The following is a 6,668-nucleotide window of genomic DNA, read 5'->3' as shown; positions in this document are numbered from 1 at the left end:
CCTGACCCCATGCCAAGCCTCCTGCTTGAGGATTAGCCAGGGTTCCTCAAGAGTGCAGACCAGCTCTTCCTCACCCCCCGGCCACTGAGTTCTATAGACTTCTCCAAGTCTCTAGATCATGGTGAGGTATCAGGGAACTGATCTGCAGAGCCTCTCAGCCCTGATCCAAATTTGTCCACTCTGGCTATCACACTCAGGCTGTTATTCAGCCTCTAACAAAAAAAAATATTAAATAGCTCCACATACATACATACATACCATTGATACTTACCACTCAGTGACACATTTGGACAAAAAAGCCTCAGAGTAAAATTTAGAGTAAGTGCACCTACATATCAATGCTGTACAGACAGCATGGCACATTTTCATAATACCTTCAATTTGAAGTACCATTTATTAAAGTCTGTGACATTATGAGGAAAAATTGTAGCATTTGCAATAGCAAACAACAAACAATCTGTTATGCAATAACATTTAAAAGGAGGGTGCTCACATATTCACACATACAAGTATGTAGGTACAGCATTTTATTATTTCACCAAATCAGAGGCTGGGTCTATGTTGAGCCGGAGAAGGAAATCAACTAAGTCTGATTCAGCCTTGGACCCCAGATTTTCACCATGGGAATTCTTCATCATGATTGATGTGGATCTGCATTGCTGGATGATAGATGTACATTGTAGGACATTTTAATATTTTCTATTAAAGTATGTAAAAAACTGTGTGTGTGTTTTTATTTACTTTTTATTACCTTTTTTTTGTGAGTAGGGGTACTTTGTACCCCTTGTTTATTCACATGGGGATCTGGTATCTGGGTGTCCTCTTATTGTTGAAGAGGGCTTCCATATTCCAGAACCCCTGCTCAGAAGACCCACAACCACCAGGCCAGGGTTGTGGGGCTGAGACCCTTGTTCTCACCTACAAGGCTGCATGCTTGGATGAGTGTCTTTTTTTTTAATTTTTGCATGGATCCCCCCTTCAAATCAATATAATATCCACTTTTTTATTTTGCCCAGGGTCTCAATCATACTTTACAACAGATCTGAAGGGCCTGCTTTGAATTATGAGAGGAACCCCATTCCCTTTTTTAGTTTTTTTTTGCGTGGGGTCCCTGATCAACATCTATACTAAACTGTTATCTAGGATAGAAGGGAACCTCCAGCTGTTTGTTTACCAGCAGAAATAAAGAAGCCAAAGCTGTCATTTGCAGGAATGTAAACAGCATTTGTAGTAGACTGTATACATCATACAGATGCGCCACGTAACAAGGGCAGACCTCAGGCAGGTTATTTTGGCATTTTTCCCCAAGGCAACACCCAGCTTCCCATGTAATATGTGTGATAACCCCTTGCGTATTAACCTAGAAAATGGCCAGAACTGATTTTTAACATTCAACATCCTTTGTATTCAGTGGGGTTCAGATTTCACACCCGAACGTATTTATTATTTGCCGAATTTGCCTCTAACTGAACCCAGGTACATTTGGTTCATCCCTGCTTACAAGAATGAAATTGTGGGAGCTGCATAGAGCTTCATAAACAGCTTCAGTGTTCCTGGAAACTGCCAGCTCATCTACCTGTAGATGAAATTTCAATCCTTTAGTCTTTACCAGAACACTTCATCTTTCACTGCCCTGCATACTTTGAGCCATCCTCTAGCTACTGTTCATTGCTCAATAATTAATGTAATTAACTAGATTACTTCATTATTAATTATATCACTTCTTCATTAGTTGCCATGTATGCATTAATAACATAATAAGATTGATTTACTAAAACTGGAGAGTGCAAAATCTGGTGCAGCTTTGTATGGTAGCCAATCAGCTTCTAACTGCAGCTTGTTAAATTAAGCTTTGAAAAAAACCTGGAAGCTGATTGGTTTCAATTCAGAGCTGCACCAGAGTTTGCACTCTCCAGTTTTAGTAAATTAGCCCCAATGTTTTTAGGACTTCAGTTGGTCATTTTTAAACTTCTTAAGTCACGCAGATGATTTCAATCCCATAGAGCTCTGCATATCTGACACAAAATGTGTTCAAGTTTTAAATATTCAAACCTCAAAGTCTTTTCCAAGACTTTAAACAATCAATCAATTCATTAGCACATCTGTCAAGTCCTATTTATATTGGCAGTGATCCACTTGCTACCCTACAATAGAATCCAACATTCTTTATGATTAACACACTGCTCTTTTTGTTTAGCAAGTAGGATAATACATCATATTTTATTTTTCTCACATAAACTTTTACATTAATGATTGTTATTTCTTCCTATTTAATAGACCATGCAATTGGGCATATGTTTTTCAAAACATTTCTTTAATGACTGGATTATTTGAGATTGAATTGCCATACCTGGTCTGTTTACTCACAAATAATCTAAAATATAAATGAATCATTTTAAAGCAGCATTCATTATACTGTATATTGCTGGTCCATTTCAAAAGCTGTTATGCAATTGTAGGGTGAAAATTAGTGAAAATCTTCAGTGCTGCTCACTAGGCATTTTGTTGGCAAATTCAATACAATTCAATGTAACTCAGTGTACCAGAGCTTGTTAGAATGACAATATTTTAATAAATGACAACAAATGACAATATTTTAATAAAAATATCATCATGACCAAAATAAAAGCTGTATGAAGATGAAGCTATCACATTGCTGCTTGTGATTTCCATAACTCAGCAAATGTTTGTCCCAGGCCTTAAATACTGATAGTAGCAAGGGGTGTGGGTATCACTAACCCTTTATCTTGTACTTAAGAAAAGGGGAAGCGGTAATGTGACAGAGCTTATCTCAGGGTACTTGAAGAGACCCTGATGCCACATTAATTTAATCAAAAATCTTCCCATAGAATTATATGTACATATAATGTATTTTATGCATGTTTTTTACTTGTAAATTCCTCTCTTGTATAGACATTCAAAAGCCACAAGACTGCCATTGTGGCTGTGATGTCAGCAACACCAGCAGACTCAGAGCTGCATAAAAGTTATGTGGAGAGGTAAGGGGAGGGTAGGAGATGCTGGGCCAGCACACAGAGAAACTAACCAATTTGAGAAGAGGAGAGGGCTATGACAAACAAAAAAGGAGGAGCCTGTACTACGGAATTGACTCTCCTGGAGTCGTCAAATTTTCTAGCAAGCTCAAAGTCACATTCCAAGTAAATACACATAATTTGTGAAAAGAAAAACAGTACAAACAAACATTTAAAATACTTGATTTTTCTGTGCTTTTACCTGCAATTTTTAAGTTGATGGCAGAGTCCCTTTTAGAATTCTGCAGCTCTAGACAATGTTGCATTTGCTTAGTTTTCTCTCACAATAAGTCCTCATGCAATCATGTAATCAATCTCCTCATTCTGTGTCTGTCAAGTCCAGTTCAGTTTGGATCATATCTTCATCAAGCAGCACCAAGATCTTTTTCTCATAGAAATGTGTAGCTGAGCTTGGAGGGTGTTGAACACATGCACCCCAGACACTCAAATAATATGGACCTAGGGTCTATGGACTTAGTCTTTTACCACAAGGGATTTAAAAAAGGAATGTAATAAAAAAACTGGGTCCAAAGTCTCTAGGTATCAAATAGTACCAATCCCTTCTTACAGGCTAACTGGCCACCTTACTTGTGCACAGTCTTTGCTATAGAACTGTTGACTACCCTTAAAGACTTGGCACAATCATTGGAGAATTTTCCTGATAGCAATGGCAGTCCAACCTGTGGCCTTTAGAAAGGCAGCTCCTGGTTTATTGCAGAAGCAGCAGGGTCCCTTTAATCATACTTCTGTGTGCAGAAACTCTTCAATAGGTATCTCCAAGATTAACTTGACAGCAGACAGCTATGTGTATGCTATGGTAGCCTCTCTTCTGTTTGGGAGTAATAACACAAGACCATGGCAATCTACGATCTATATTCACTCATCTTCTCTGAAACAGGTACTGACCCTTACTTCATAGGTCCAAGATACCAATTCTTTAGGCAACCACTTTATGTCCTTTAGTTTGACACCAGTTGATACTATGGATGGATTCCTCAGTGAGAGAAACATTCCTGGACCCACAAGCCATGTAATCATTAAAAGAGTACCTGCTGCCTTATCATAGTAGCAAACCATACAAACACCTTCTGTAATGTCTTCTCACTTCAGATTTGGATATCTTTACAATCGTACATAATTATTTTCAGGACTGTCTGACAGTGTCAGTGTCTTACAGCTACCAATTAGGTGTAAAACTATATAGGAATAAATTATTGGTGGCAAGGATATTCCCTCTTTAAAACACCAAGTAGTATCTCAAGGTATAATGATTTTCACCATTGCTATCACTTCTTGAGTGATTCCATTGATCACAATGGTTATGAAACAGCCCTTGATCTCAGCCTTCTCACCATTTCTAACATTTGCAACGAAATCAGAAACAAGAGAAAAGCATGTTTATTACAAATTTCAGGTATATTTTAGTTACCTTGCCCCAATCTAATTTTAAAGCATGCATACTGACACTGTTGCAGGGACAGAGACTAAATATACAAATATCACAGGTAAAAGCAGGGTAGAAAAAACACACACTTGCAAACATACTTAAAACATGTTAGAATTTCTACATTTCAATCAACTGCAGTCCTCCCAGTTTGCAATATCCAGATGGGGAAAGGCAATGAGCACCTCCTTCACTTTCCCTCTGACCGATTCTGATGCATGCAAAATGCATCTCTTATTTCCTCTTGGACCAATAGTAAAGGAGGTGTTCACTGTCTGAGCCCAGCTGCACATTATAGAGTGTCAGAATGGATACTTGTTGCATCTATCTATCTATCTATCTATCTATCTATCTATCTATCTATCTATCTATCATAAATACATGTTTGTACTGTGTTTGTAGTAAAAGGATGGGCATGCCTAATAATTGTTCTCACGCATGGACCCTTTGCTGACTTTGTCCACCCCTGGATGAAAGGGTAAGGCAAAAACTGTCTAATCTGTTGGCCCCAAGTTTTCCCAAATACCTAAAAAATATTTTGCAACTGATATGGGAAGCTTCAGGTTTACCATGAAATGAATCATTGTTTTAATAATCATTATTTTTCTTTTCTTTTTTTTTTTCTTTTTTATATACCCTGATAAAACTGGTTAATCATATCCAAAATATTGAAAGTGTTTTTCTGTTACAGTCTAGGTACTATATGAATGGAAATATAAATTGCAAGACCAAAACATTCCTTAGTTCTCTTGCCACAGTTTTACTTACAAAGATTACAAAGTCATTTTCATTTGATGGTATATATATTACACTCCCAGCTTCCAAAGGATTTATTTTCCCCCAACTGACATATAACAGAAAAACAGTAAAGAAGCCGAAATGTATCTGTGGGAAGAGTGCAAAATAATTTTAGACAGACGTTCCAGAAATAAACAGTAATTAGCAGTTAAATTATGTGAGAAGCTTTAACTCTCTAATTTCTCAGAAGAGCAAAGGCTGGTGATAAATTAGTGTGGTTTATAGTTGTGGAATTGGAATCACAGTTTGGGGATTCTGCAGAACAAAGTTTCAGCCTTCAACTCTTAACATAGGAAACTGGAGAGAAAACCTGGAAAATACAAAAGTATTAAGAGGAATTGTTACTGTAAAGAAAAACAGATGGGCAGATTCCAAGCTGACAACGATGCATCAGAAGAATATTAAAATGTCAATCTTGTATCATCATTCTGTGAAAGAGCAGTCCAATAGATGTTTATGTTTGCTGTGAATGTGCATAATAGCAATATTTTTTTAATTTTGCTAAATTTTAGCATTTTGGACTGTTTTCAAAATACATTGACGACATCCTTCAAAAGTACATTTCACTTTTCAGCTATCCAAAGCAAAATGTGATATCCATTATGATTTCCTATAATCTTATAGAACTATAGGGATTTCTGAGAATTACCTTGACTTGGGCATACAGTATCATTTATGGTAAAAGGGATAATCGCTTCTTCCATCCTCCTTCCCTAGAGGTATTTAATCCTCTAATTGCACGATTCCCTCCCAATTAAATTTTGTAACTTCCTTACACATCGCAAAAAAATGCTTCTACGTTATTTCTCTTATATGTTAAGACATTAATACTGTATAGGATTTTAAAGACACCAGAACAGAAAACAACATTTTATATTGTTGTCCATTTTTGTTATTTTTAAAAACACACACTTGCAAACATACTTAAAAAATGTTAGAATTTCGACATTTCAATCAACATGTGCACTGCGCTTTTACCGTGCCAGTTTCTCTCAGTGTATTTCAATGATGTCATGTAAATCCAGTTTGATTACATGCAAAACTACATTGGTTAAAAGTGCGTATGCAAACGGTTTGAAAGATATTTATGCATTATATTCAAATCAAGTATGAAAGGTAAGTAAGGATTGGTTGGGTAGGAATTGGTTTCCCAAGCGGGAACTGTCAAGTTTAGGAAAGCTAAGGGATTGAGTCACATAGTGGGATCCTGGCACCACATTCCCAACATTAAATAGACAAGAAAGAGAGGAAGCATACATTCCTCAAAAACTCTGGGACTTTCAAGGTGCTGAGTTATAATAAGAAAATTTTTAAAAATAAGATCATTCACAATTCTTTATTACAAAAAGATTTTTAAAAAGACAGTTGTATGTTAAAAACAAAGCAATTTGGAG

Source organism: Staurois parvus, unplaced genomic scaffold, assembly GCF_062004578.1.
Source record: "Staurois parvus isolate SC_StPar_1 unplaced genomic scaffold, SC_StPar_1.0 ptg000131l, whole genome shotgun sequence".
NCBI classification, from domain to species: Eukaryota; Metazoa; Chordata; class Amphibia; order Anura; family Ranidae; genus Staurois; species Staurois parvus.
This window is presented reverse-complemented; position numbering follows the sequence as displayed.